Source organism: Manis pentadactyla, chromosome X (genome assembly GCF_030020395.1).
Source record: "Manis pentadactyla isolate mManPen7 chromosome X, mManPen7.hap1, whole genome shotgun sequence".
Lineage (NCBI taxonomy): Eukaryota > Metazoa > Chordata > Mammalia > Pholidota > Manidae > Manis > Manis pentadactyla.
The window spans coordinates 47111388-47132227 of record NC_080038.1 but is presented as its reverse complement, the minus strand read 5'-3'; the positions used below and the strand labels follow the sequence as shown (position 1 = coordinate 47132227).

Genomic DNA, 20840 nt, shown 5'->3' with positions numbered 1-20840 from the left:
ATGCAAATATTGTTCCATTTGGATTGGTCACACAGTTCTCTTAATATTCTTTCATTCCTGGAGATCCTTTTATCTCTCTCTGCGACAGTTTCTCTGCATTCCTGTTCTCTGATTTCTATTCCATTAACAGCCTCTTGCACCTCATCCAGTCTGCTCTTAAGTCCTTACAGAGATTGTTTTATTTCTGTAATCTCCCTCCAGACTTCATCCCTTAGGTCTTGCATATTTCTCTGAAGATCCATCATCATGGTTATGACCTTTATTATGAATTCTTTTTCAGGGAGATTGGTTAGGTCTATCTCCCCAGATTCCTTCTCAGGGGAGGATGTCTGAGTTAGTCTGGTCTGTATCAAATTTTTCTGCCTTTTCATGGTGATAGAGGTAGTTGTGGGGAGCTGGCATGTGTGTCGGCTGGGAGAATGTCCCTTCTTGCTGGTTTGTGGCCTTCCTCTCCTGGGAGAATGGCAACCCCTAGTGGCTTGTGCTGGGCAGCTGTGCGCAGATGGGATTTCTAATTCTTGCCTGGCCACTGTGACAGAAGCTCTGCCCTGCTGCTGTGGGTATGGCCAGCCTCAGGCTGCTTCTCCACTATGGCAGAGCCACGTTGGAGGAGAAATGGGTGGGAGGCTGTTTATCACCATGAGGAGCCTCTGAGCTGTGCTGCCTCCCAGGGGGTTAGGGTGCCCGGAGTTCCCTGGGATTCCCAGCTGCTCAGCTAAGTGTCCCGGGATGCTTCCGTCCAGCGGTGGGGTCCCTGTCCCTTTAAGACTTTCAAAAAGCACTCGCTTTTCTTTGTCCCATTTGTGCTGGCTGCAGCGACCCACTTGCAGGTTTTACTGTCCCATTTCCCTAGTATCCAGCACCCCACACACTGTGTGTCTGCACTCCTGTGCAGATGACTAGGGCTGGCTATTTAGCAGTCCTGGGCTCCCTCTCCCTCCCTGCTCTGACTCCTCTCCTCCCACCAGGAGCTGGGGTGAGGGGGTGCTTGGTCCCACCGGGCTGGGGCTTGTATCTTACCCCCTTCACGAGGCACTGGGTTCTCTCAGATGTGGATGTAGCCTGGATGTTGTCCTGTATCTTTTGGTCTCTCTTTTAGGGATGGTTGTATTTGTTGTATTTTAAGAAAAATATATGGTTTGGGGAGGAGATTTCTGCTGCTCTACTCATGCTGCCATCTTCGCTCCTCCTCCATCTGTATGGTTTTTGTAGATGCCCTATTATCAGGTTGAGAAAGTTCCATTCTATTTCCAGTTTGTCAAGAGGTTCTTTTCTTTTTTAATTGGGAATGGATATTGGATTTTCTTAAATGCTTTTCTGCATTTATTTCAGTGATCATATGGGTTTTTCTTTCTTTGGCTTGTTAACGTGGTGAACTGCAATTCTAATGTTAAACCCACCCTGCATTTCTGAGATAAACACCACTTGGTCATGCTGTCTTATCTTTTCAATATATTGTTGTACTTGATTTGATATAATTTTGCTTAAAATTTTTGCATCTTTTGAACTTTCACTCTTAACACTCTTTCCTCAAATTCGACACCCCACCAAGTACTTACTTTCAGTATGACCCACTCTTACTGTCCATATCCTCTAGATTGTGTCTGGGATGGCTACTGAGGATGGGACTTTTTCCAAACTCAGAGAGGGCCCAGAACAGAAGCTGTTTTGGAATTTAGAACAGAGGCTGAGAGCATTTTTAATGTAGTCAGTCCTACCTCTGAGAGTTTGAGTCAACCCTGGCAGCAGCCTTGCCATCAACAGATGTGTGTCCTCATCCAGAAGAGCCATCGCATCCTTTAAAGCCTCTCCATAACTGACAGGTTTGTTCTGAAGAGAAGAGCATTATTAAATGATTCTGAAACCCTTGCCCTAAGATAACTCCTCATGGTCACTGATTCCCCATTTGGTGTGGCTCTGCTCCACCAAGGAAACAGCCAACATGAGTCCCCTCTCAAGGGGGCCCATCCTTAAACACTGCTTCCCATTTTCCCACTGGAGAACCCTATCCTATTCTGAATACCTCATGAACTTGCTATCCTATACACTAAGGTGCCCAAATAATTCCTCTGAATTCCTGACTTTGTGTTTTTTGTGAATGGCTTTTGTTTCTGAAATATTAGGGCATCATACAGGGCAAAACATACTCTGTCCTTTCCTCATTGTACCATAGAAACTCTGTCGTCAATACCCTCAGCACAAAATTAATAATGCTAATAATAGCAAACACATATAGAGAGTTTACTATATGCCAGACACTATTCCAAACATATTACATATATTAACACACTTAATAGCCTCAGTCACCCTTTCAGGTAAGTAATATTATTATCCTCATTTTTATAGAAGGTGAAATTAAAGAATACAGAAGTTAAGTGACTTGCCCAACTCTGACAAGGCAGATCCGGGATTTGAACCTAGGCAGTCTGCCTAACCCTAACCCTAACCTAACAATCCTAAGAACCCTAATGCTAATCCTAACAATCCTAAGAACCCTAACCCTAACTTTAAGACTCAATTCATATGTCATCTCTTCTAAGAAACCTTCCTTGGATCCCTGAGCTGGACTGTATGTTCCTTAGGGGCTCTTACAGTCTCTTTCACCCATTACTGTTAGTGCACTGGTCACACTGAAGTTATGGTTCTGTGTCTGGGAACACATTTTTTCCATCTCTGTGTCCTTAGTGCAGGGAAGGAGATCCAACACATAGTAGGTGGTCAGTCAATTTTGCTAAACTGAACTTATATCTAGTTGGATTACACTGATAATGATTTGTGAATTGATGCTGGCCCAGAGAAAGTTCTCCAGCAGCATATCCAGGGCCCTATGTATACTGATGGCATTCCAATGAAATTAGTGGGTGACAAACAACTAGGCAAGTAGGTTAAGCATTAGACAACAGAATTAGTATCCAAACAGTCATGGGAATGCAGAAACACTGGAGCCATGCTCCTCCCAAAAGGCTTAGGGGAAAAGTCAGGACTCAGATCTCACAATCTGTTGCAGCCTTGACAATGGAAGGCATTTTTGAGTTGAAACTTACCTACCTAGTGTCCACTGCTACAATATCAGTCACTGTGTGACAGGCTGTACAACTTCTGTACCACCAGCACCCCCACCATGTACCACAGAAAAAAGTCTAATGGGGGTGATCTGCTTGGTCTGGGGACCAAGAAACAGTTCCACACAAGGCAGGAGAAAGGGAATCCCAGCGAGGATCAGAAGGCTCAGGTAGAGCTAGGGTAGAGCTACACCAAGTAACAGGGAGGTTACAACACAGTGTTGTTTGAGAAAGAGGCAAGTGTACCTTCAGGAGCCCCAGGATATACAGAGACAGTCAGAGAGAATATGCAGCTGTGTCACCACCCTACCAACTGTGAACTTGCTTCTCAAAAGAACCCAGAAACTATTCTCACTGCTTCTTCACAGGCCCCACCCATCTGAACAATGACATCCAAGCTCCTTAGCATGGCATGAAAAAGCCTTCATGACTAGTCTAATTCTCAATGCATTTCGCTATCATTCATTCATTCATTTGTTCAGTTTATTCCACAAATATTTATTGTTTACTAAATATTACTATGCATTGTTTTTCTTGGCACTGGGGATACAACAGTGAACAACAGTCCCTGCTTTGTGGAGTTTACAATCTATTGAGGAGATACAAACACTAATCACAATAGATAAATATAAAATATGTCAGGTGGTTATCAGTGCTTTTTAGACAAACATAACATAAAGTAGGACAAGGGGACAGAAAGTGCTAGTGAATGGAACTAGTTCAGATATGCTGGTCAGGGAATGCTTCTCTAGGGAGGTGGCATTTGAGCATATTGGAAGTGGGTGGGCAAGTCATCAGACTATCTGGGAAGAAGAGTGTTCCAGGTAGTGAGAAGAGCAAGTACAAAAGGCTCTGAAGATGGAGAGTACCTGACATGTTTGAGGAACAGTAAGGAGGCCAGTGTGGCTGGAGAAGAGTGAGTGATGGGGAGAGTGATAGGAGACAAGGTCAAAGAGGGGAGAGGGACCAGATTGTGTAGAGACTTTTGGGTCATGGTGAGAGCTTTGCCTTTTATTCTGAGGAAGCTGGGGGCCATGACAGAATTTTGAGGAGAGGAGGGAAATTATCTGATATGGATTTTAAAGGGAATTTCAGAGAAGAATCAGTAATGGTAACCCTAGAAAGAAAAACCAGACAATTACTAGGAAAACAAAAAGTTACACAAAAAATATATAATCAGAGTATACTATGAGGTTTAGGTGTGAAAAATATTCATAATGTCATACTTGTGCAAACAGCAATTACTTGTTGAACAAAAATTGTATAAAATGTTTAAAGAAATAATATACGTAACCACAAAGATTAGCAACAAGAGACTACTATGGATTAGGCAGACTGGGAAATGGACAAATGAAAATCCAACTGTTGAAAAAAAATTCAGTGGACAGATTAAACAGCAAATCAGACTTAGCTGAAGAGAGAATCAGTAAGCTGAAAGATACGTTTGAAGAAATTATCCAGAATGAAGCAGAGGAAAACAAAGAGATAGAAAATGTCAATGAGATGTTATGAGATGAAAGAGATAATGAGGAGGTCCAAATATGACTAACAGGATTCTGAGAAAGAAAATCTAGAAAGAATGAAAGGCACTATTTGAAGAAACAATGGCTGAGAATTTTCTAGAACTTATGAAAAACATGAATATAGATGCATGAAGGACATTTCCAAAGTAGAATAAATAGAAAAGAAATCCATGCCCAAAAATATTAGAATGAAACTGGAGAAGCCTCTGCATATCTCTAAAAAAAAAAAGGAGTGAGAAAGAGGAAAAAGTTCTTAAAAGTAGCCAGACAGAAAGTCTCAATAAATTTTAAAGAGCTATTATCACACACACACACAAATCTCAAAACTAAAAAAGCAGGCAAGAAAAGAGAAAAATGAAGCTACTGGAGAAGTCTGTGTTCCAGTTACCAAAACAAAAACACCTACAAAAAACAGACATTAGACTGACAGCAGACTTTTAAATACCTATAAAAACTTATCTTTTAAGAATGAGGATAAAATAAAGACATTTAAATATAACAAAGATTTAACATTTTAAATTTAACAACAAGAGACATGTACTCAAAGAGCATTGGAACATTGTATTCAGAATGAAGGAAAATGATCCCAGAATGATGGTCTGAGATGTAAGAATGTATGCATGTAAATCCATACAAATACTGTCTATATAAAATAATACTAGTGATGATGAATAGTGGGGTTAGAAAAAAAAAAGGAACACACTAACATACTCAAAACAATAGCATGTGGTCAAAAGAGGAATGACTAGAGTTTAAGTTTCCTGCATTCTTCAAGAGAGAGGCTAAAATTCTGTTTAACTTTAGACCTTATAAGTTAAATATGTATGGTAAAATTTGAAGGATAACCACAAAAAGAATAGAAAAAGAATATGTACATCCAAATACTAGGGAGGGAAAATGTTGAATAAAAAAGCAAACAAATCTCAAAACTAAAAAAGTAGGCAAGAAAAGAGAAAAATGAATCATAGAAAAGGTGTTGGTAGGAAATAGAAATAAAACTGTGATGACAGAAACAAGTCCAAATATCACAGCAAATGTAAACAGATGAGACTTGCCCATTAAAAGACACAGATCACCAGATTAGATATAAAGGTCCAGCTATATGCCCTTCTCAAGAAATTTAATTAAAACATAAGAGCATGAAAATGTTGTAAAATAAAACAATGGAAAATTATTTACCACACAAATCCTAGCAAAAAGAAAAGCTTGCACTGCTATATTACTATGAGATAAACTAGACTTCAAGAAAAAATGCATTACCAGGAACAGAGAGGGTCATTACATATTTACTAGGAATACATAACAATTATTAATTTGAATATTCCTAATGAAATATCCTCAAAATGTATAAAATTATAAAAAGAACTACAAGGAGAAATAGACAAATCTACCATCATAGTTGAATATTAACATACCACTTACAATTACTTGTATATCATGACCAAAAAATCAGTATAGATATAGAAAACTTGAACAATACAATTAACAAACTTGATAATAGACTTATCTCTGCATTCAACAATTAGAAAACATACATTCTTATAAAGCATGTAGGACACATTAAAAAATATTGATCATGTACTAAGCAAGTCTCAATAAATTTTAAAGAGCTATTATCACACACACATCTTCTGACCATAAAGCAATTAAAATTGATTTCAATAACAAAGAGATAAATTTTAAAAACTCAAACAATTAGAAATTTAAAAGCACACTTCTACATAACTCACAGATTAAATAAGTAACCATTATGGAAATGTTGAAGTACTTGGAACCAAAGTATAATGAAATATGACATGTCTAAACTTGAAGAAAAGCAGTATTTAGAGGGAAATTTATATCCTTAATTGCACAAATTAGAAAACAAGAGAGGCTGAAAATTAATGAGCTCAGTGTCCAATTTAAGAAATTAGAAAAAGAACAACAGAATAAATCCAAAAAATGTAGAAGGAAAGAGATCAAAAAAGATAAGAGCAGAAATTAAAGAAATAGAAAACAAAGACACAATAGAGAGGAGCAACAAAGCCAAAAGTTGATTCTTTGAAAGGACTAATAAAATAGACAAACCTCTGGTGAGATTGATCAAGAAAAAAAGTGAGAAGGCACAAATAACCAATATTAGCAATGAAAAAGGAGACATAACTACAGGTTATATACAGCAGAGAATTAAAAAATAAGGAAACTTTATGCCAATAAATTTGAGAACACAGAGAGAATGGACCAATTCCTAGAAAACTATAACTTACCAAAATTGACTAAAGAAGAAAAAGAAATCATGAACAGTCCTCTAACTACTAAAAGAATTGAAGCAGTAGTTAAAACTCTTCCTACCAAACAAACAAAGCACAAAAAATGGCAGGAGACAAAATTTTCTACTTAATATGTGGATTACAGGTAGGGGAAGAGATATTGATCCTCTGGGCCCTATTGGTGTCCACATATGACCTAAGGCAGTAGAGATCCTAAGGCAGGCCACCCTTCTATGGGCAGTCTCCTGTGGAGATCTTTAGAGTGTGGCCCTTAGTAAAATGGGGTCTGACAAATCCCTCTGTAGCTCCTGCAGGTAGTAAGCAAGAATGGGTAACAGCCAGCACTCAGTTACTGCTCTGTGGTAAATGTGCTAATAAGCAGAGCCAAGGAGGAGCTCTATCACTTGGAGAGCATCTTCAGTAGCCAGCTTCTGTGGTCTTCGGCTCACTGAGGACAAGGGACCTGTGAAGCTGCTGGAGAAGTCTGTGTTCCAGTTGCCAAGAATCACCACACACTGCCCACGTTGTAATTGGCTGGGTGTGCAGGGGCCAAGTAGGGGCTTCTGGAGGGTGTAGCTCCAGGTAGAAGCCCTGAATCTCTGTCTTCACAAGTATCAGAAATTTCTATCCATCCGCAGCTGATGAGCCCTTTTAATGGTGTCCAAGCTAGCTGCAGGGTGATGGTTCTAACAGTGATGCATATTCTGCAAATAAGAGCTTCATCATTATTTTGAAATAATCAATATGAAAGAGTTCAATTGGATTTGAAATCTAATCACATTATCATAAGAAATTTTAACAATATATTTGTCAGTGAAACAGAAAGGCTGTTAGATATTATTTCGACTATTAAACATATTTGAACAATTTAAAAATTAGTTTTATATACTTTATCACCTAATTGTACAAAGAAATATTTTTATTGATGGTGACTGTTAAGAATTTGAAAACACATCATTAAAAAGTCTTGCTCAGGATTTGATGTATAGCCATTTCAAGCACAAACCTGATATAAAATAAATATGTTATGGAAGCAAATTTCAAGTATCTCATTTAAAATTTTGAAAAGATTTTATTTAGAAGTTTAATATTAATTAAATGTTAAAAAGGAAAACACCAGACCAAGATGGCTTTACAGGAGTATTCTACCAAACAGATCATTCCAAAATCATACAGCATCTTCCAGAATATTGTAAAAGAGGGAGCACTGACTCATTCTGTGATACCAGCAGAACTTGAAGCCAAAAGCAAATACGGACAGCATGGGAAAGGAAAACTAAAGGCCAGTTCACTCATGGACACAGATACAAAAATTCTGAACAAATATTAACAAACTAAGTCTAGCCACTGTATGAGAGAGAAAAGATCATGACCAAGTTGTGTTTATACCAGAAATGCAAAGGTGGCCAACATGAGGAAAGTCTATAAATATCATCTACCACTTTATCACATTATTGGAGGAAAAAAACCATAATTGTACTAAGAAACAGAAAGGGTATTTGATAAAAATTCAACACCCTTTCATGATTTGAAACAATAATAAAACTTCATAGCATAGAGGAACAGGCTGGAATGTGCTTTAATCTGATAAACACTCTGGAGATCTACAGCAAATATTATCCCTAATAGGGAATAGTGGCTCTTCTAAAACACCCAATGAGACAAGGATGCTCACTACTGTCTTTTCCATTTAACACTGTCCTGGAGGTTCTGGCCATCTCAGTAAGACAAGAAAAATAAATTAAAGGCATAAAGACTTGAAAGGAAGAAATAATGCTGTCGTTATTTATAACTCACATGGTTGTCAACATAGGAAACAAAAAAGAATATACAGACAACTTAAAAGGAACCAGGGCTCCTTGAGAAATGGTCAATTTTAGGGTTGGGGCAGGAAAAAACAAGATGAGTAGGAAGTATCTTGTAGTGCCAACAAGTAAGGAAGTGCTCAAAAACAGAAGGATGGGGGCATGTCAAAGGGACACAGGAGCCAACGTGAAAGAGTCGCCAATGGCCAAAGCTGGAACAATTTGATCAACAGGACAAATAACTTAGTTTTGGAATTATAACTCAAATTATTAAATTAATCTACACAAGTTCATACTGATACAAACAAGTGACTGAATAATAAGTAAATATACAAATAAACAAGTCAGAAAAAACAAATCCTTTTTTACAGAAGAATTTCAAATAATGTCTATAAATACAACCCCCTCCAGAGATAGAGCTTAATTCCTCTCCCTGTTCTTGAGGGTGGGATAGATTCTCCCAAAGAACAGAGACTAAAAAGGGCATTTTTCCTTTTTAGCAACTTCACAGTGGTGAAACCTGGCAATCACCACCTTCACCAAGTGATGAAGTTCAACATCACCAGTGATGTCATGGGGCTATCACTTCACCCTGATATGATGGCATGAAAAGGACACTTCAACTCTGTGGTATTCTTTCCAAAAACAACCCCAGTCTAATTATGAGGAAAACTTCAGACAAATCCAAATTGAGGGACATTTTACAGTACCCCTCAAAACTGTTAAGATCATGAGAAACAAAGACTGTCCAAGGAGGAACTGTCATAGATCAGAGGACACTAAAGAGACATGACAACTAAATGCCATGTGGTATTTTGAACTGAATCCTACAACAGAAAAAGGACATTAGTGAGCAAACTGATAAATACATATAAAGTCTGAAGTTTAGTTAATAGTAATATGCCAGTGTGGCTTTCTTAGGTTTGACAAACATGCCATGGTAAGGAGTCTCCATTACTATCTCTTTGCTTGTCTGTAATGATAAAGTTATTCTAAAATAAAAAGGTTGCTTAAAAATAATAAACATTTAGCAAGGTGAACAGCTATACTATTAACAAAAAGTCAACTTCATTTTTATACACCTACAAAAGAGATAAAACACATTAAATAATATCTCATTTATAATATCAGCAAAAACCATAAATACCAAGAAATAAATCTAACATAAGATATGCAAGACCTTCTGCAGAAAATTACGAAGCTCTACCAAAAGACATTCAAGAGTTTATTTAAAATGAAAGGATCTATCATGTTCTTAGCTAGGAAGACTCAACATCATAAACATATCAATTCTCTTCAATTGATCAATACTTTCATTGCAATTCCAATATTTTTGTAGAATATGACAAGATGATTCTGAAATATGTTTGAAATAACATGGGCCAAGAATATATGGTATTCCTGAGGAAAAATAAGATAGGGAGATTTTGCTCTCAAACATCAAGATTCTTTATGAAGCTAAAGTAATTAGAGTAGTATGTGTGGTACTGGTTCAGGGACAAAAAGTTAGCCAATAGCAGAGATCTCAAAAACAGTCCTATATAGATATGGAACTTTAATGCAGGACAGAGGTGGCACTTCAGATCATTAGGCTATCCATGTGGAAAATAATGAAACTGGCTCCCTACCTTATACTCTATACCACACAAAAATAAATAAATTGCAGTTGGATTAAGGACTTAAATGTGAAAAGTAAATTTTTAAACTTTTATTAGAAGAAACAAAGAACAATAAAGAATATCTTTGTGACCAGGTTAGGGAATACAACACACAAAAAAGAAGAAACATGAAAGGCCAATAAACATGAAAAGATGCTTACTCACATTAGTGACTGGAAAAATGCTGATCAAGTCTACAATGAGATAATCATTTTGCACTCATTACAATGACAAAATTTAAAAAGTGAGACAATATCAAGTACTGGTTAGAGTGTGGATCAATGGGATCTCTTATGAATTGCTGGAAGGTGTGTAAATTGGTACCATCAGTTTAGAGTACATTTTGGCATAATTCTGTCAAGCTGAATGTTTACATGTCCCATTAACTAGCAACTCCATTCCTACGTATATAACTTAGAAAAATGGGTGTGCATATGTACCAGGAGAATGTGCATAGTAACACTATTCACAAGAGCAAAAAGCTAGAAAACAACCCAAATGTCCATCAACAGATAAATGGGTGAATAATTTGTTTTGTGGTCATCCAATGAAATATTATACAGCCCTGAGAATGAAAACCTACACCTACACGCAAAACACAGGGGACCCTTGGAAACATAATAATGAGTGAAAAAACAAGTCACAGAACACCACAAAAAGTATGATACTATTTTTACAAAGCTCACAAGACAAATTTTGGTTAAGCATTTCCAGAAATATGAAAAAATATGTATCAATATGTCTTATGTCTACCATTTATTAGAAGAAATAAAGAAGAATAAAGAACATCTTTATGCCATAGATTAAAGAACACACAAAAGAGCTGGCTCTAGAGAAAAAATTGAATTGTTCAACTCAATTAAAATTAGTAATTTCTGCTCATGTAAAGACACCATAAGGAGGAAAAGAAAGCCACAAACTGAGTGTTAAACATACAACTTACAAGAATGGTAGTTTCTGGTAGGGGTGGGGTGAGGAATAGGACAGAAAATGACACAAGGATAGATGCCATCATTAATGTTGTTTCTTGGGTGGGGTTGTGAATTCTCAGGCTTTCATTACATTATTATCTTTATAACTCATACATATAATATTTTATTATACATCTAAGATACTTATGTGAACAAACAGAGAATGGGAGAAGTGTAGGAGGAAGTGAGGAATGAAAACTCCTTTGGAGAGTTTTCCTGTTAAGGAAATAAAGTCATAGCTGCAAGGAGATGTGGGATGAAGAGAGTTTAAAATTTTTTTAAAGATGGGAGCAATAGGAGATCAATAAAATGGCAGAGAGGACTGTGATGACTATCTTTCCCTTTAAAACAATGAATATATGGGAAACCAACTAAAATAAACTATTTCAAAACTCTGGCAATTAACCAAAAGTACAGAATGAAGTATCATCCACCCAAGGGAACCTATTTAATCTTGTTAAGACAGAGGTTTCTGTAACATTTTAATTTGTGACTATTCCCATCCTCCTTATCTCTCCAGCTCAGCAGTGCAACAGCCAAAAGCTGACAATTCCAGACAACAGAGAGGTCTGACTGCTTTGGCCATGAATTAAAATGAAATCTTGAAAAATGAGACAACTGCAGGGAACCCTTAAAAGGTCTGACATATTCTTGTGGTTCTAAAGAGTTGTGCACGTACTCAAGGCTACACGCATACCCAAGAAAGAGTTGGAAATGAAGAATGCCCAAGTCACTTACTTCTGGCTGACTGTGAGGCCCTGTGCAAAAAGAAAGTGAAAGCTAAGGCTACTTTGTACAACTGCTCAAGTATGAAGGCATATCCTCTCACACAGACCCCCTTGGCAAAGGATGGAAGACACATAGGCAAAGCATTTAAAGAAATCTGACCAATCACTAGCTGACAACCAAATTACACTTACCCATGTGTGACCCCTGGAGTCCAGGCTTAAAAATAAAAACAACAACTTCAAAAAAAAATAAGCTAGCAGGGAACTCTGGGGCTATGTAAAACAGGGAATATAGAATCCACAGAATTACTTGAGAAAAGTCACTAAACAAATAAACAGCAACAAGAACGTTAACAATAACAACAACCACACAAAAAAAACCCAGAACAACAAACCTTGAGGGTGTAAGAACCTGATACCAGAGTTGTCAGAATAGAGTATCTAAAATGTGTAGTTTTTGACATAAAATTATGCACACGCAAAGAAATAGTAAAGTATGTTGTATTACATATACAGGAAAGATAGCAGTCAACAGAGTATGTCCCCGAGGGGGTTCATGTTTGGGACTTAATAGACAAAGACTTTAATTTAGCTATTATACATATTTTCAAAGAACTGAAAAAGACCATACCTAAAGAATTAAAGGAAAGTATGAGAACAATGTCTTACCAAATAAAGAATATCAATAGATACAAATCATAAAAAAATCAGATAGAAAATCAGGAGCTGAAAGTATAATAACCAAAATGAAAAATTCACTTAGAGAGGCTCAACAACAGATCTTAACTGGCAAAAGAGAGAAAGGGTAAAGTTGATGACAGGTCAGTAGAGATTACCCAGTCTAAAAAGCAGAAAGAAAAAAGGATGAAGAAGCAGAGCTTCACAGACCTGTGGGGTACTACCAAAAGTACCATCATATGAGTAATAGGAGTCTCAGAGGGGAAAGAGGGAGAAAAAGGAACCAAGACATCTCAAATTTGATGAAAAATATGAATCTATATATTTAAGAAGCTCAAGTAGAATAAACTCAAAGAGATCTACATCTAGATACATCATAGGGCAACTGATGAAGGTCAGAGACAAAAACAATATCTTGAATGAGCCAGAGAAAAGAGAAAAATGACTTGCCACATATGAGGGAATCCTCAATAAGATTAACAGCTGACTTCTCATCAGAAACCATGGAGGCCAGGAAATAGTGTGATGACACCCTCAAAATGGAAAAAAAAAAGACTATCAACTGAGAATTCTATATCTAGCTAAACTGTCCTTTAAACATGAAAGAGAAGTTAAGATAAACAAAAATTGAAAGAATTTGTAGCTAGAAGACCTATCCAAGAAATACTACTTTCAGGCTGAAATTAAGGGACACTAAATGATAACTTGAAGGTAACTACATAGGTGCTATGAAATAAAGTATTTTTGTCTGTAACTCTTATTCTCCTATCTATTTTAAAAGACAACTGCATAAAGCAATAATAAGAAAACCATGTTGATGGGACTATCATGTACAAAGAAGCAATTTGCATGATAATACTACTACAAAGGAGGAGAGAGGGAACAGAAGTATACTGGAGCAAATTTTTATATACTATTGAAATTAAGTTAGAATTGATCCAAAGTAGATTGTTTCAAGTTAAAATGTTAGTTGTAATCTCTAGTGCAACCACTAAGAACCTAACTAAAAAATATATCATTATTAAGGAAATTTAAAAGTTACAGTAGAAAGCACCAACTTAACACAAAACAGGAGAACAATTGAAGAATAAAGTAACAGAAAGACAGATGACATACACAAAGCAAGTATTAATCATTCACGAACTCTTCCAAACAACAGAGGAGGAAACAGTTCCCAGCTCATTCTATGCAGCCAGTATAATCCTGATATCAAAACCAAAGATATCGAAAGAAAATTACAGACCAAGATACTTCACGAGTACAGATGTGATAATCCTCAAAATACTAGCAAACCAAGTTCAGCAACATATCAAAAAGTATTATATAACATGACCAAGTAAGATTTATTTTAGGAATGCAAGGTGTTTGAACATCTGAAAGTTAATCAATGTAATATACTATATTAATAGAATAAAGCATAAGTTCCAGATGATCATTTTAACAAATGCAGAAAAAGCATGTGACAAAATCTAATACCAATTCATGGTAAGAAGACTCAAGAGATTCAGGAGTAGAAGGGAGCTTCCTCCACTCAATAAAGTGTATCCACATAAAACCTACAGCAACATCACACCTGATGGGGAAGACTCAATACTTTCCTCTTAAGATCAGGAACAAGACAAGAATGTCTGTTCTCATCATTTGCAGTCAACAATGTATTACTAGGTCTAGGCAGGGCTATTAGTCAAGAAAAAGAAATAAAAGGCATCCAGATTTGGAAGGAAAAGTAAAACTATCTCTATTTGCAGATGACATGATCTTGTACACAGAACATCCTAAGGAATCCACTAAAAAACTATTTGAACTATTAAACAGGCTCAGGATTGTGGCAGGACAGATCAATAAACAAAAATCAAATCTATTTCTATACACCAGCAATGAGTAATCAGCAGGTGAATTTAAGAAAATAATCCCATTTACAAAAGCAGCAAAAAAGAATAAAATACCCACTAATAAACTTAACAAAAGAAGTGCCAGACACTGAAAACTATAAAACACTTCTGAAAGAAATTAAAAAGATCCAAATGGAAAGACATATCACGTTCATGGATTGGAAAATTTACTAGTATTAAATTGCAATACTTCTCAAATTGATATATAGATTTAATGCAATCTCCATAAAAATTTCAACTGTTTTTCTGCAGATATTGATAAGCTGATCCTAAAATTCATATGGAAATGCAAGAGACTTAGAACAGCCAAAACAGTCTTACAAAAGAACAAAGTTGGAAGACTCCCACTTCCTGATTTCAAAACTTAACTACACAGCCACAGTTCAAGACAGTGTGGTCTGGCATAGGACAGACATACAGATCAATGGAGTAGAATTAAGAATCCAGAAATTAACCTTTATATTTATGATTTATGGTCACTTGACCTTTGACAAGCTTGCCAAAACAATTTAATGGGCGAAAGTATATTCTTTTCAACAAAAGGTGCTGGGACATTAGACATCCACATGCCGAAGCATGAAATTTGGACCCCTATGTCACACACAAAAATAAACTGAAAATTAATCATTGACCTAAACGTAAGAGCTAAAACCATACAATACCTAGAAGAAAACTCCAGAATAAATCTTTGTGATGTTGGATTAAGGAATAGTTTTCATGGATATGACACAAAAAGCCCAAGTGACAAAAGAAAAAATAAATAAATTGGACTTCACCAAAACTAAAATCTTCCTTCATTAAAGGACACCATCAAGAAAGTAAAGAGACAATCCACGGAACGGGAGAAAATATTTGCAATTCACCTATCTGACAAGAGACTTGCACCAGAATACATAAAGAACACTTACAACCCAACAATAAGACAAATAATCTAATATTAAAGGGGCTAAGGATTTGAACAGACCTTTCTCCAAAGAATATATACAAATAACCAACAGACATAGGAAAAGATGTTCAACATCATTAGTTTTAGGAAAATGCAAATCAAAACCACAATGAAACACTACTTCAATTCTCTAGGATGGCTATAAGACAGACAATAAAAAAGTGTTGGTGAAGATATGGAGAAAATGGAAACCTCATACATTGCTGATGGGAATGTAAAGTGGTACAGCCACTTTTGCAGTTTGGTAGTTCCTCAAAAACTGAAATGTAGATTTGCTATATGACAGAGCAATTCCACTCCTAGGTATCCACCCAAGGGAAAAGAAAACACACATCCATACAAAAACTTGTGCACAAATGTTCAGAGCAACATTATTCCTAAAAGCCAAACATGGAAACAACTGAAATGTCCATCAACTGACAAGAGGATAAACAAACTGTGGTATATCCATATAAGGGAATGTTACTAGGCAATAAAAAGGAATGTTACATGCAGCAACATAGATAAGCCTCAAAACAATTATGCTAAAAAAAGAAGCCAGTAATAAAGACCAATATACTATATGATCCCACTTACATGAAATATAGAGAGACAGAAAGTAGATAAGTTGGTTACCTAGGACTGGGGTGGGCAGAATGATGAGGAGTACCTGCTAATGAGTGTGAAGCTTCTTTTGGGGGGATACAGATGTTCTAAAGTTGATTGTGGTAATGGTTGTACAACTGTAAATATACTAAAAATGACCAAATAGTACCCATTAAAAAGGTGAATTTTATGGTACATGACATCTATCTCAATAAAGGTGTAACAAAATGATGGAAGCCATAACAGAATGTCTGTGTGCAAATGGGAATGATCTTGTAGAGAGGGGGAGTTTGCTGGAGTATGTCCTCAAGTAGGTAAGAGAGGGTGTGATCTAAGACCAAAGTGGAGGGACTGGATATTGATGACAGCAGGGACAGTTTATCCATGACACAGAGAGGAAGGCAGAGTGTGTGAGTGCAGATGCAGCATGGTGGTTGGGTATGGGGTTGGACTCGGCGCAGATTTTCTTCTGTTGGTTTTAATTCTTCCATCAAGTAGGCAGCCAGAGCATAGGGTAGGAGAAGAGGTGTTGGAGATTTGAGGAAAGAGAGGGCATAAAATGGTCATCTAGGAGGATAGGAGAGTCAGTAGCCTAGGGAAATGCAATGGAGCAGGCAGACAGTTGGACTGAACTAGGGCTGGGGTTCTGCCCCAGGGACAGAGAGCAGGGGAAGTAAGGAAATATGCAAAGGAATGATTATAATGAGGGACCAGGGAATCTAAGCTGATTAGAGGAAGGACATGGGAACACATCAGAAGTAAAGGGTAGTGAAAACATTCAGTCCCGGTGGCACTGTGGTATTGTGTAGGCTGGAAGGACAGAAGGTGCCAGGCGGATAGCAAGATGCCTGACACTGAGATTATGGAGGCAATGCATCACATGTCCCAGTAAGGAGAAATGTAAGACTGTGGGAGACTTCCCAGTCACATGTCCCAGTAAGGAGAAATGTAAGACTGGGAGAGGGGGGCTGAAGTGGTGTTGAAAACCAAGAGCACTATAGGAGAGAGGATCATAGAACTGACAGACAAGAACATTAGAAGGATCAACTATGAGGATATTAAACTTACCAAGAGGTCGGACTATGGTAGCTTAAAACAGTGACAGTAAACCAGCTGCTAAATTCTATGAATGAAGCATGACAGGGCCAGCATCTGTGTATGTGTGTGCATGGTGATATAGTCTGATGATCTCAGATTTAAAACAAGGTGGTTGATATTTACATCATCTTAAAGTATCTCTCCACAAATTACTTACTCAATACAAAGGAAAAAAGAGTAACTACAGTGGAGAAACTTGACAGACACCATCTTAAACAAAGAGTCAAAGTGAAAAAAACAGTATTGGGACAAACTGGTATCATGAGCCCCACGATGTAAAGCAGTGAAGACACATCTCTTATGTGGTATTCTTGCCAAAATTACATAACTTAAAAGGAAACATCAGACAAACCCAAATTCTATAAAATAACTGGCCAGGGCTATTCAAAAGTATCAAGGTCATAAAAGACAAAAAAGCAAAGAACTGCTTCAAAGTAGAAGACCCTAAGGAGACATGATGACTAAACACAATGTGCAATCCTGAGTTAAATCGTAGGAAAGAAAAAGGATATTAGTGGAAAAACTGAAAAAATCCAAATAAATTCAGTACTTTCATTAACAGTACTATACCACAGTTAACTTCCCGATTTTGATAACTGAACTGCACTTGTATAATGTCTTACCACTTTAAGAATCTGAGTGAAGGATATATGGAAATTCTTTATACTATTTCTACAGCTTTTAAAACTCTAATTTAAAAGTTTAATTTTTAAAAGTTTAATTACTAAAGGATATTGGGAGAGACTAAAGATGGCAGCATGAGAGGTGAGACAGAGAACTCCTCCCAAAACCACATATGATACGAAAATGTAATTAATACAACTAATCCTGAAAGAACAACAGGAAAGAAGGCTGCGCCAGACTGCATACACCTGGAGAAAAGAACAAACTTCACAGAACAGGGTAACATACCAAAGCCATGATTTGGCAGGACCCAGGCACTTCCCCTACCCCAACTCACTGACAAGAGGAAGAAAACAAGGGAGGGGAGGGAGTAGAGGCCTAGGAATGCTGAACACCTAGCCCTGGAGATCTGCTCTAGGAGCACAAACCTACATTGCATGGTGCTCTGGTGATTAGTGGGGTTGGAAAGCTAAGACAGACAGAATACCTGGAGAGAATGAGATTTCAGCTACTTGTGGAAAACAGGGATCCATATCCAGCTGCTCTGGGGCAAAAGAAAGGCAGGCAGTCTGAGAGACTTCCTAAGAGCAAGAGGGCTGCTAAAGGGGCAGGGATTGCACAGAGCTTACTGCTCAGGAGAGAGGACAGGTAGACAAAATTATCTGGGCTCACTCTGCCCAGCAGGTTAGGAATTTTCCGGAGCTTTAGGCACTCCATCCCACTTGCTGGCAATGCAACTACGAGGCCCCATTATGTGATACACAGTGTGCTGCAACTTCCTCTCAGCCAGACAGCACCTGGCTCACAAACCAGCAGCTCCTGCCCTGGCATCAGGCCAGCCAGAGGGAAGCAAAACCTACAGCAGCTACAAACGCAAAGCATAGAGGCTTACACCTGTGTGTTTGGCCCACTGGTTCTGTCAGTGGAGAAAGGCATAGCAGCTGGGAAGCAGGATACAGCTCTTTTCTTCCCCCCAGGCACAAGCACTGCTCCCCTGCAACCCCCACAATCGCTCCAGGGTCTGAGCAGTTCCAGAGAGTAGAGCTTCAGGGCACTAGAGGGTGCCACATACAAATGTGAAATGTCAAAAGAACCTGGTTCAAACCAAAATTCCAAAAATGCCAGAAAAAGGATCAAGTGAAACTGAACTCATCAATCTTCCTGAAAGAGATTTCAAAATAAAAATCATAAACATACTTATGGAGGTACAGAAAAATATTCAAGAACTCAGGAATGAACTCAGTACACAGATTCAATCACTAAGGAATACAATGGAAGGATGTAAAAGCAGATTAGATACGCTGGAGGAGATGATAAATGAAATAGAAATTAGAGAACAAGAATACAAAGAAGGTGAGGCACAGAGAGAAAAAAGGATCGCTAGGAAAGAATATAGAGAGAACTGTGTGACCAAGCCAAATGGAACAATATTTGTATTACAGAGGTACAAGAAGAGAGAGAAAAGGGATAAAAAGTATCTTTGAGGCGGTAATTGCTGAGAATGTCCCAAATCTGGGGAAGGAGACAGTCTCTCAGGCCATGGAGGTGTACAGATCTCCCAACCCAAGGGACCCAAGGAAAACAACACCAAGACACATAATAATTAAAATGGCAAAGATCAGGGGGCCGAGCCAAGATGGTGGTGTGAGTAGGACAGTGGGACTCTCCTCCCAAAAACATATATATTTTTGAAAATACAACTATCCCTAAAAGAGAGACCAGAAGATACAGGACAACAGCCAGACCACATCGACACCTGCGAGAACCCAGCGCCTGGTAAAGGCATAAGATACAAGCCCCAGCCCAGCGGGAACCGAGTGCCCCTCACCCCAGCTCCCGGCGGGAGGAGAGGAGGTGGAGCAGGGACAGAGAGGGAGCCCAGGACTGCTAAGTAGCCAGCCCTAGCCATGCGCACCCAGGCGTGGGGTGCTGGATACTAGGGAAACAGGACAGTAAGACCTGTAGCAGGTCCCCAGAGCCGGCGCCCCAGGGACAAAGAAAAGCAAGTGCTTTTTGAAAGTCTTAAAGGGACAGGGGCCCCACAGCTAGACGGAAGTGTCCCGGGAAACAGCCTAGCAGCTGGGAATCCCAGGGAACTCCGGGCACCCTAACCCCCTGGGCAGCAGCTCTGAGACCCCTCAAGGCAATAAACAGCACCCCGTCCGTTCCCCCTCCAGTGCCACGACACAGCAGAGCAGCAGCCTGAGGCTGGCCACGCCCACAGCAAGGGAGCTTCCTTCATAGCGGCTGGGCAAGAAACAGACCGAGTCTACGTGCAATTGCCCAACACAGCCGCTAGGGGTCGCCGTTCTCCCAGTGAAGAAAGGCCAGGAGCAAGTGGAAAAGGTCTTGGCTCTCCCAGCTGACAGACGAGTCAATAGCATAACCACTGCACCTATCAACATGAAAAGGCAAAAAAATTTGATCCATACCAGGCTAACCCAGACACCTTCCACATCCTCTCCTGAGAAGGAATCTGGGGAGGTAGATTTAACCAATCTTCCTGAAAAAGAATTCAAAACAAAAATCATAACCATGCTGATGGACGTGCAGACAAATATGCAAGAACTAAGGAGGGAGAATATAGAAATAAAACAATCTCTGGAAGGACTTCAAAGGAGAATGGAAGAGATGCAAGAGACCATTAATGGACTAGAAATCAGAGAACAGTAACACAGAGAAGGTGATGCAGACAGAGATAAAAGGATCTCCAGGAATGAAACAATATTAAGAGAACTGTGTGACCAATCCAAAAGGAACAATATTCGCATCATAGTGTACCAGAAGAAGAGAGAGAAAAAGGGATAGAAAGTGTCTTTGAAGAAATAATTGCTGACAACTTCCCCAAACTAGGGGAGGAAATGGCCTCTCAGACCACAGAAACACACAGAACTCCCATGACAAGGGATCCAAGGAGGACAACACCAAGACACATAATAATTAAAATGGCAAAGATCAAAGACAAGGACAGAGTATTAAAGGCAGCCAGAGAGAAAAAAAAGGTCACCTACAAAGGAAAAC

The 20840-nt window shown here is 38.4% G+C and overlaps 1 long non-coding RNA gene across 5 annotated transcripts in view; it reads right to left on the bottom strand.

Moving 5' to 3' along the window:
• LOC118929164 (uncharacterized) overlaps window positions 1–20840 on the bottom strand; it is a 45776-nt gene that overhangs the window by 9917 nt on the left and 15019 nt on the right. For 3 of the 5 annotated variants that reach the window (XR_008995271.1, XR_008995272.1, XR_008995273.1), the window contains one exon: window positions 2605–7538. The exons of 1 other annotated variant lie outside the window; for it this stretch is intronic. This is a non-coding gene — a long non-coding RNA (uncharacterized LOC118929164). Of the gene's footprint in view, window positions 1–1718; window positions 1831–2604; window positions 7539–20840 lie in introns of those variants that run through there. One more of the 5 variants, XR_008995274.1, reaches the window with a different exon arrangement.